The sequence below is a fragment of the Pseudonaja textilis genome, unplaced genomic scaffold (assembly GCF_049901715.1).
Source record: "Pseudonaja textilis isolate UNSWEBS1 unplaced genomic scaffold, rPseTex1.2 PTEXCTG180, whole genome shotgun sequence".
In the NCBI taxonomy this organism is placed as follows: domain Eukaryota; kingdom Metazoa; phylum Chordata; class Lepidosauria; order Squamata; family Elapidae; genus Pseudonaja; species Pseudonaja textilis.
Window position 1 is genome coordinate 10665 of NW_028262499.1, and position 10664 is coordinate 21328.

Genomic DNA, 10664 nt, shown 5'->3' on the forward strand with positions numbered 1-10664 from the left:
ATGTCTTGCTAACTGCCTATGCTTTCCACCTCTTGTCTATTCCCATTTGCACAACAACATGTGAAATTGATTGTCAATCAGTGTTGCTACCTAAGTGGACAGTTTGATTTCACAGAAGTGTGATTGACTTGGAGTTACATTGTGTTGTTTAAGTGTTCCCTTTATTTTTTATTTTTTAATTAAACCCAATGAACTTAAGAAGAAGGAAGAACTTGAACTAAATAAAAATAGATCATTTCTGAAGTTTCTTGGGAGAAGGTGTAACAGTAAATGAATTAAAACAATTCACAGGTCTCAGGACTGAAATAATACCAAAAGGAGTCTGGTTTATTTAGTTATTTCACATGGAGAAACCTTATTTTACAATTTTTTTAAAGTTGGAAAGCTATAGGGAGAAAACCTAAAATAACTTCCACTGTTGGACCATGCCTACTCGTGATCCTGAAGAAAACTCTAGGCTGAACAAGGATGACCACTGGAGAGGCAGATGAGTCATAAACGTCTGTGGGTCTTTGGCCTGGCTAAGCTGGAAAGAAATGCCTGCTTGGTCTTTGCAGAACGAATTTCTTGTAAGAACGCTATGTGCACTCAGATGATTGGAAGATAAGCCCTAAGGCCGCTTGTGCTTTGACAAAATGGATGGTCCTTTCAAAGGGGAACTTGTGTTTCCCAACAGCCATAAGCTTTTCAACCACTAGGTGTCTCAAAGTACAACCGCAGGAAGTAATGATGAAATACTGTAGGATTTAAGGGGGCACCAATTTGAACCATTCCTTGTATCTGCATCAAGCATCCTTTTACCAATTGCCTTAGCTGGTTCCCACAGGCCCAGCTGACCTGCAAAAATGTTTTTTTTAGCCTTTGTCTGGACAAACAGAAACCAGTGATGTTCTAGAAGAAAAGAAAAAACGAGATATACAGGCTTTCTGAGCCAGATGCTCCTTTTATTTGTTTGCTTTTAAAATGGGTCCGTTGTTTTGCATTATATCTATCGCCACGTTGCAGAAGATGAGATCAGTTCTGTAGTCTAGATCTGCCCCTCCCCCTTTAGCTGCCATCTTTAGCTTTCCATAGTCAAGGACCTCTGTGAGTGTTGAGAAAGCAACCAAGCCCTTGACGGGTGAAGCATTGAGATGACTAATGGAAGACGGGAAGGGAAGGATCTCTGGCTGTCTCTTCAAGGAACTCAGCCAGAGAATTAAGCCAATGTCTGATCCAAAATATAATTAGGAGTCAAATTTTGGAAAGCTGGTCATGTCTTCATCCCAGCCAACAAAGACCAATGATATAGAAAGGTTGTTTTAGATAATGATTGTTTTTTTAGCACAGTCTTACCCATGCTTGATGGAATTAATCCAAATACTTAACACCTGGATAGCACATGAAACCATGAAGAAAGCAAAAGGAAAGGCGGCATCAGACACACTATGATAATATTCATGTCATGAGCATAATTAGGTCACAAGGCATGGCATGGTATCAGCCTCCTACCCAATATCTATGCTGCCTAGGTTCATATGCTAAAGTAAAATGTGGATAGGTGAACCAAGTACAGCATGTCATAGGAACTCAGCCTATGGAACTGTTTGGTGAGACCACTGGAGCCATCTCTGTCAGTAGAGACTCTCTTACTAGCTTCATTTGATGCATCAGTGATATTCTCTCGACAAGGCAACCCACCTACAGTTGTCCTTGACTTGGGGAAAAACAGATGGTGCAGCATGAAGCAGTTAAGCTCATGAGTGGGATGATTCAGTGTGAGCATATTATCTACTGCTAAATCAACTACAACCACAGGACTAATTTTACAATCCCTCTTGCATGGACTTTCTCATCGGTGGTGCTTACCCTCTGCTTAAAAGCTCGAGTCTACTGTTTGTAATCCACAGCAGTTTGGCTCCATTAATATACGGAGACACAAACAAATCAACACAAGCCAATCGTTTTGGAGTTTGCTGTCATCCATGCCAGAAGACCTTCCTGCAGCCTGGACTGGAAGCAGTTAATCCCAGAAAGAAGACTGTCAGGACGCTGATCAATAATGTTTATTGGGCAAGAATTTTAGAAAGTAGCCTGATCTCAAATAGGATAAGGCAATTTAGGGTGGCAAATCCTTGTCCATTTTCTCCTTGTGCAGAGGGCTGAAAGGTTGCCTCTTTAGTAAAAAAGAAAAAAAGAAAGAAAAAAGGTGGGGGTTGGGAAAGCAGCCTGCTCAGCCTTGATAACTGACATTTCCACTAGTCTGAGAACAACTCCCAATAAAAATGAACCAGCCACAGGTGACCATGGCAACTGCCAAGGGAAAAAGTCATGGACATTCATATTCATTGGAACCTCTGTTCCCTTCCTGTGGAAGACTGATGGTCAAGCACAGACTGTACACCAGTGACTTCACTCTTCTGCCTCACCATGTCTCAGGTTCAAGTTCTTCTACCTCATGAAGGTGATGTCAAGACTGAAGCATGCTTATGCTGTTGCAACCATTACTGCTTTTCAACTTGCCAAAGAACCTGCGGGGGGAGGGAAGGTGAGATGGAATACAGATTCCAGACTTCAAGAAGAGCTGTGATACCTAAGCACATTGGAAGGTGTTTGTCAAGACCAGAGAGACTTTCTCATAACAAAATAATGACACTTGACAACGTGACCTTCACTAATAGGGGAGGGGAAAATCCATATTGTAACTATGTGAATTTGCATGTGAATTTGCAGTTACAGCTGGTTTTGCCTCCATCAGTGCCAAAATAATGTACTCAATGCATTCAGACTTCTCAGGTTCTGGAAGGTGCTTGCTTTGGTTGGGTTCGTCAGTCAGAACGTTGGTAGGTGAGTAACACAGGCACTCTTAACTCTGAGGTGTATGTAGACCCAGAAGGACAAAAGTAGACTTGTCCCACTCTCTCACCCAATATTATATTTGGGGATTTTTGTGAAGTGGATTTTGTTATCCAGGATGATCCAGGCTGCCTAATTCCCGAATGGATTCTGCCTTCTTTTAGAAGATACTATGAATTGCAAGATTATATCAAAGGAGTAAATGATAGGAGAACATACTTGTTTTTGCATTTCATCTGGATAGAAAAGAAACTAGGATCAAATGTGTAACCATGGTTTTGTCAGCCCACCACCACCACCACCACCACCAAGATAAACATTTAAGAGTTACTTCTAAGCAGTTCCTCACCTATTAAAAAAACAATCTTGCCAAACAAAAGCAACTACTTGCATCATTAAAGATATATACTCTGAGAATTGCTAGGGGGGAGCCGTCTTCTCTTCCTCCCAAAGTACCTAAACTTTAGTGTCTCTTGGGCCTCTGGAATGCAACCCCTCTTTTCTGGGAATCCAGACTGCATTCCATCACAGGTTTGTTGTGTGGAAAGGGAACTTCACGAAGACAGCAGTGTCACTCAAACAGGAAAAGCCCAAGGGGAACATCAGGCCAGCCATAAAACAAACTTACATAGGAAAAGGAATCAAATAAAAGGTATTAAAGAATCCCTATAGACAAAAGCCTAAGTAATTAGGAAAACCAGACAAATAAGAAAAGGACAAACACAGGACATACCAAATAAGCAAAACAAACAGACAAAAGGCACAAAAAAATATAAATTACAAAAGAGACAGACAGGAGATTAGCACAAAACAAATATGAAAAAACCCATTATAAAGCTAAAAGAGATTAGGAAAAACCGATAATACAATCTAACCACCCCACGGAGTTTGCCCTCCAGCGGGAATAAAGACAAACTCAAACAGGATTTGAAACATTAAGCACAAATACAAACATTCACATGAAATCAACTCACAAAGGGAGAAAAGGGTATAAAAACCAGGGACTTACATAAGAAGCTAGCTAGCCCAGGAACACAGACTTCTCGCTGTCCACCGCCTTCCTGAAAAATAAAAAGATCCAGCTTTCAAGCAGTTGTCCGTATCCTTGCACCGGAGCTCTCCCAGCGGGAAAATCGAATCCTTGGAAGAAAGGCATTTTGACACCTTTCTACAGTTGTATAAACTACAAGAGGGTGGGTTTTATTTATTAATTTATTTAGCAATTTTATATAGCACCCATCTCATATATTTAGTACCGATGTTTAGTACCATAGTGGGTGTCGGCCTGCTTCATGTATGGCTCGGAGGGGTTTGAAGTGGGCAGTGATGCAGCTGCAGTGTAGCTTCTGGTCCATGGTCGTGTCTCATCTTCTGAGTGGGTGTGAGTCTGTTTTCTACATTGAAGTGCAGACTGACACCCACTCAGAAGATGAGACACGACCATGGACCAGAAGCTACACTGCAGCTGCATCACTGCCCACTTCAAACCCCTCCGAGCCATACATGAAGCAGGCCGACACCCACTATGGAGATGCAGCGCAACCACGAACTCGAAGCCGGGCAGCAGGAAATCCAGCCAATCAGAACACGGCCAACCCCCAACCAATCAAAACACAGCCAGGCCCCCTACCAATGAGAAGACACCCCCACCCAATCAGAACACAGCCAAGCCCCCACCCAATCAAGTCCCACCCCCACTGGCAGTTGGAAGGAAAAAGCAGCTGCAATCTCACATCACTCCGAGAAGCAAGAGCCGAAGACAGAGGCCTGATGATGATGAATGAGACTTCATCGAAACGTTGCCTAGATACTTTGAATCTTACGCGGGAGAAAACCCGAACAACCAAAGATCCACATACAAATACCCGCGAGAACCTCAGAAAACATATATATATATATATAAACATTAGTAAACAAAAAAGTTATTCAAAATCATTCTAGTACTGGTATGAACCTTGTAAATCTTTCACGTTTCTTTTCAATATCTATCGGTCTTTGAGAATAATTGAAATGTTTCCCTCCCTTCTTCATTATTACTTAACTGTTAATAAGCCCACCATTGGATAGTCATACAGTTTTATCTCATAAATTATTTACTATTAATAAGCAAAATAATTATTCAAATTCATTCTAGTAACTGGTATACGTTTCCTTATAAATCTTTCACATTTCTTTTCTATATTTTATCAATCTTTAGAAACAATTGCAATGTTTCCCTCTTCATTATTGCATTAATTATAAATAAACATACCATTACATAACAATAGTTTTATCTCATAGATTATTTACTTATTTCATCTCTAACTCATTGCAGTATTCTACTTTCACACTATCTTTTGTACCTTTGCAGAATCCTCACTTTTAACTTAATTTAATCATTGTCTCTGCAAATACCTTTAATCCTAGTATGTTTCCCCTTTTTCTTTATTTCCTGTTTTTGTCCCTCATAAGTTCTTTCCCTTTCTATCTTTCCCCCCTTTTTCTCATCCCTTTTTTATACCCTTCTCTCTCTAATTTTCCCTTCTGTAGTTTTCTTTTCTGCTTCTCCTTTCTGTTATACTTCTTTTTCAGATTATTTTTCTTTTTGGCTGTTCCCTTTGATCTCAAACTTTTAACTCCTTTCCCCCTTTTCCCCCTTATTACCACACTTTGCATTATTTGATCATTGAAAATGGCTTCTTCTTTGTCCTGCCCTTCTTCTTGCTCTTGAAGCTTTTCCTTTTGCTTTTCATAGTTCAGGATCTCCATTTCAAAAAATTCAAATACGAAGCCAAAGGATCTTCCTTCCTTTTCTGCATCTTCTTTCTGTTTTTTAAGACTCATCTTCAATTCCTCCAGGAGTGATGGCATTTTAAACACTTTTGAACAACCATCCGATTGACTTTAAGTAAAAACAGAAAAAGAAAGAAAAAACCAATGCCAAAACCTTTTTTTTTTTTTTAATCACCAAATGATCCCAGACTGTTCCTTCTTGTTTCTTTCCTTTACTTTTCCTTTCCGTGGGTTACTCTATCTTTTAATAAGGTTTCAGTTACAATGTATCCTCGGGAGTCTTTTCAAAGTTTCACTGTTAATCCTTTTTATTTTTCCAGGTGGCACTCCATTTTTTCATTATTCCAAGTCCCACCCTTTTGCCTCCACTCTTCTCCTTTTTAGGGCTTTAAAATGACCAAGAAAAAATCTTTATTCTACTTTTGACACTTAGATTTCAGCTTAAGGGTGCCTATTAGTGTCAAAATAGATTAATATAAATTTCTTTCCATACCATTTGTAATTGTCAATATAAAGGTAAAAAAGGGGGTTTTAACCTCCTTTTCTCTCTCCTTCACCGCCTAAAGATCTTCTTTCAGAAGTATCCTTCTAGGTACTTTTAGATTCAGGGTACCTTGCTTAGATGTTTTCTGTTGTTTAACCCGGTCTGTCCCGCTTTCCTCTTTGTCTTCCTCCTGCACAATCTTATCCAGTCGGGTTCTTCTTTAAGGTGGCCATTTCTGACCACCGCTGCAACCGCCAAGAAGAGCTTTCTCAGTGGTGGCTCCCTCTCTCTGGAACATCATTCCTCTAGAGATTAGAATAGCCCCCACTCTAGCAGTCTTCCGAAAGGCATTGAAGAGCTGGTTTTGCCAGCGGGCCTGGGGAACCCAGAGCGGGATGGAGCCCATCAAATGGCTAGTGTGATCTGATGTCATTGGAGCAGAGGGTGGGAGTTGGGGGGGGTTTCCCCCAAATTTTGTTCTATTGTACTTTACCAATTTATCTGATTTTGGTTAGTTTTTATTGTTTTTTTATTTTTTGTTTTAAATATGGTTTTACATTGTGCAAGCTGCCTCAAGTCACCATGGGCGAATAGGCGCCAATATAAATTAAACAAACAAACAAATAAATTGGAAGAGTCATGATGGTGCAGTGTCTAGACCACTGTATTGCAGGCAAACTCTGCCCACAGCCAGGAGTTTGATCCTCACTGGCTCAAAGTTGACTCAGCCTTCCATCCTTCCAAGGTCAGTAAAATAAGGACCCAGATTGTTGGGGGCAATATGCTGACTCTGTGAATTGCTTAGAGAGGGCTGTAAAGCACTTTGGTATATAAGTCTAAGTGCTATTGTTATTACTAAATCACTCTGAGTGGTTTATAAATTTGGAAAAAAACTCACCAAAAACAATACAACCAAATAACCAGAACCATAACAAAAATTATCAAAAAATTAACAATAAAAACATAATTGGCAGGTTCAAATAATACCTAGGAAACCACAGCAACTAGATTCAGTCAAGCATGCTAAGCCAAAATAAACCAACTCTACTCTGATTTAGCACAATCTGCAAATACAATCCAGGCTTCTATATAATGTTAAATCCTCAATTGCTTAATTGCAGCTGCCCCATTTTACCTTTTTTGCCACAGGTGTTAAGCGAATCACTTTGAATCATGTAGTCATTAAGCAAATCTTGATTTTTCCCACTGGCTTTGCTTGTCAGCAGCCGATTGGGAAGATTACAAATAGCGATCACCTGACTGGCGACAGTGCAAGTGCCATAAACACATGCCAGCTGCCAAGTGCCCACACTTTTATTATGTAACCGTGAGGATGCTGCAACACTCGCAACTTTGAAAATTGGTCATGTCCCCCTTTTCTAATGATGTTGTCACTTTGAAAGGTCACTAAATGAATGGCTGTGAGGACTGCCCCCTTTCACTTTCCAAGGAGGCCTCTTAAATCTCCTGCATCTGGACAACAGTCCAAGTGATATGAGTGGTGAGGAGCAGAGAGTCCTGAGGTACTTTGCATTTGTTAATTTTGCAGACAGGGCTGGGGAATAAAATCCAGGTGACCAGGAGCTGGGCTTCACCATATTTGGTGGTCAGGAAGACAGTCCACTGAGGCCATGATCCAGATGGGACATGAGTGGGATTTTCTATTTTTCTCCAGGGTTTAAGACGCAGTCATAGTCATGGGTGGAATAAATGGGGGTTCTTTACATTTTAATCACAGTAGCCCTATTCTACCCAGTACCGACATTCTTCAACTTACAGCAGTTCATTTAGTGACCATTCAAAGTTATAACAGCACTGAAAAATGTGACTTATGAACATTTTTCACTGTTACGATCTTTGCCGTATCCCCATCATTATGTGATCAAAATTTGACGTGCTTGGCAACTGGTTCATATTTATGACCATTGCTGTGTCCCAAGGTCACGTGATCCCCTTTTGCGACCTTCTGACAAGCAAAGTCAATGGGGAAGCCGGATTCACTTAACAACCAGGTTACTGACTTAACAAGTAGTAATTCATTTAACAGCTGTGGCTAGAAAGGTTGTAAAATGGGGCAAAACTCACTTAACAAATGTCTCACTTAACAACAGAAGTGTTGGGCCGAAATGTGGTCATAAGTCAAGGACTGCCTGTATTCATATTTTTTAACCATGACTAAGCATAAACAGTTGGACAGGGTCAGATCCGGGAGGCTACTAGAGAATCTCTAGTACTAGAGAATCTCAGGGCTGTAGACTGGATCATGAAATTGCAAGAAACCTCTCAGAAAGAGGCAAAGGAAAACCACTTCCACACCGTTGCCAAGTGAACAAGGATGTATTTATGAAGCCACGGGGAGCAGAGCTTGGTTGCAGAAGGTTTCACATCAATCCTCTTTTTGTGGAGTTCCTACCTCAGAAGCTGATTGACCATTTTCAGCAACTACTGAAAATCTGCAAGGCATGAAGAAACTTCAGAAGCCGTGTTTGTGTGTGTGTGTATGTGCGTGTGTGTTTTCGTAGATTTTCACAGGTACAGGTATGCAGGTCTTGGCATGTTCGGGTCTTTTCCCGTGCAAGATTGAGAGCATCTCGGCAACGTTTCGACAAGGTCCCACTCGCCATCTTCAGGTTGGTGCTTTCGGCTTCGTGCGTGTGCGAGCAAAGCGTGATTGGAGCTGCTGTCTCTCTATATATACTGGTGGGGAGGTTGGCTGTGTTGTCATTTCTTGATTGGTTGATGGAGTTGATGTTTGCAGATTGGCTGGCTTTTTCGTAAGAACATGTGATAGACACACAGTCAATACCTCAGCCACACATGTGTATAGACAAACACTATACAGAAGCCTGATGATGGCAGATGAGATTCTGCCGAAACATTGCTACAACTTTAAAAGTACAACTATAAAGACGTGGGAAAATACCCGAACAAAGCTGAATACCACATATATATAAATACCCGCGAAAACTTCACACACACACACACACACACACACGTACACATATAAATAATACAAATATATGTGTTTGTTTTATGTGTATGTAATGTATATATATATATATATATACTGTATTTATGTGTACATGCATATATGTGTATGTGTATTTCCACCTACTTTTTTGGGGGGAAGAAAGTGTGTCATATAGTGTGAAAAATATGGTATACATACATATACACACATATATACATATACACACACGCACACATATCGTATTTTTCACACTATAAGAGGCACTTCCCCCCCCCCCCCAAAAAAAAGTAGGTGGAAATGTTTGTGCATCTTATAGAGTGAATATTGCGGCGGGGAGAGGGGGTTGGTGCGGCTGCGGCATTTGCCACCACCGCAGTTTGCCACTACCAGGGAACGCTGGAGCCTTCACTGCTGAGCAGCAGATTGGCAGTTGCATCAGCCAGTTGGATCGGCCTCCTATTCTAGGAAGTGGGGATCACTGCTGCCATTTGCCGCTACCAGCACCATTCACTGCTGCCGAACGGCGGTGATCAGCAGTGTACGGAGGTGACGACAGGCAGCAGCAACGATAGGCAGTGATTCCCGTCGCCTAGAACAGCTGATCGGCAGTATTCCGGGAGGCCAATCCAACCGCCAATCAGCTGCTCAGCAGTGAAGGCTCCAGCACTCCCCAGCGGTGGTGAACAGCAGCAGCAGTGACAAGAACACAGCTCAGATCAGGTTACCGGCGGTGGGCCCAATGGAGCGGAGCTCTGCCGAGCCACGTGCTGGGGTTGCGATGACGTAGTGAAGCTGACCAGGCCGTTTGCAATACCGGGTGGATGCTGGGAGGCAGAGGCAGACTTTTTTGTCTTGTTTTCCTTGTCTAGAGCTAATGTGCGTTTTATGGTCTGGTGTGTCTTATAGTGTGAAAAATATGGGTGGGGGGATGTATCTGAAACTGCAGTGCATCAGTATCATATATGCATTCCATCATATATACACTCGTTTTCAAGAGGAAAAAATGAGGAAAACGCTAAAAACTTTCGGAAGTTCAAAGTTAAACGAACGCCTGTTTTATTTTAATGAGGAATTCCTTTTATTTACTACTTAAGAGTAGGAACAACAGATGCTCATTTAGTCCCTGGCCCCTTCTTTCATTACACTGCCGAACAGTCCGCTTGTTGATTTGGCAACAAAAGAAACTGTGCAAAAATTTACATGCATTCAGCTCTGGCTGCTACAGACTTTGGGATCAGAATCAAAAATTGAGACAGGATTTAATGGCAAAAGTAATGAGAATGAGAGAGATCACCATTTACTCCATAATTAAGTCTTGGGGATTGTTTGAAGAGGCTCTGTGTTTGAATGAAATTTTCTACCAGTACTTAGAAGATGCAGGATTGGCTGAAAGTGAATGGCAGCTATGCATTCCCTTTCTGCATTAAGATCTGGCTTCATTTGCCTAGGGATAATTATGCAGCTGCTGGGCTTCCTGTTCCTAGAATGCACAAGGCTGAGCTGAGAGGGAAAGGAATGTCTTCCTTTTAAAAGTTCCATCTTTCTTTGTCCCATCCATTGGTAACTCCTTCCCAAGGTCCATTTGGAAATGGGTGGAGATGG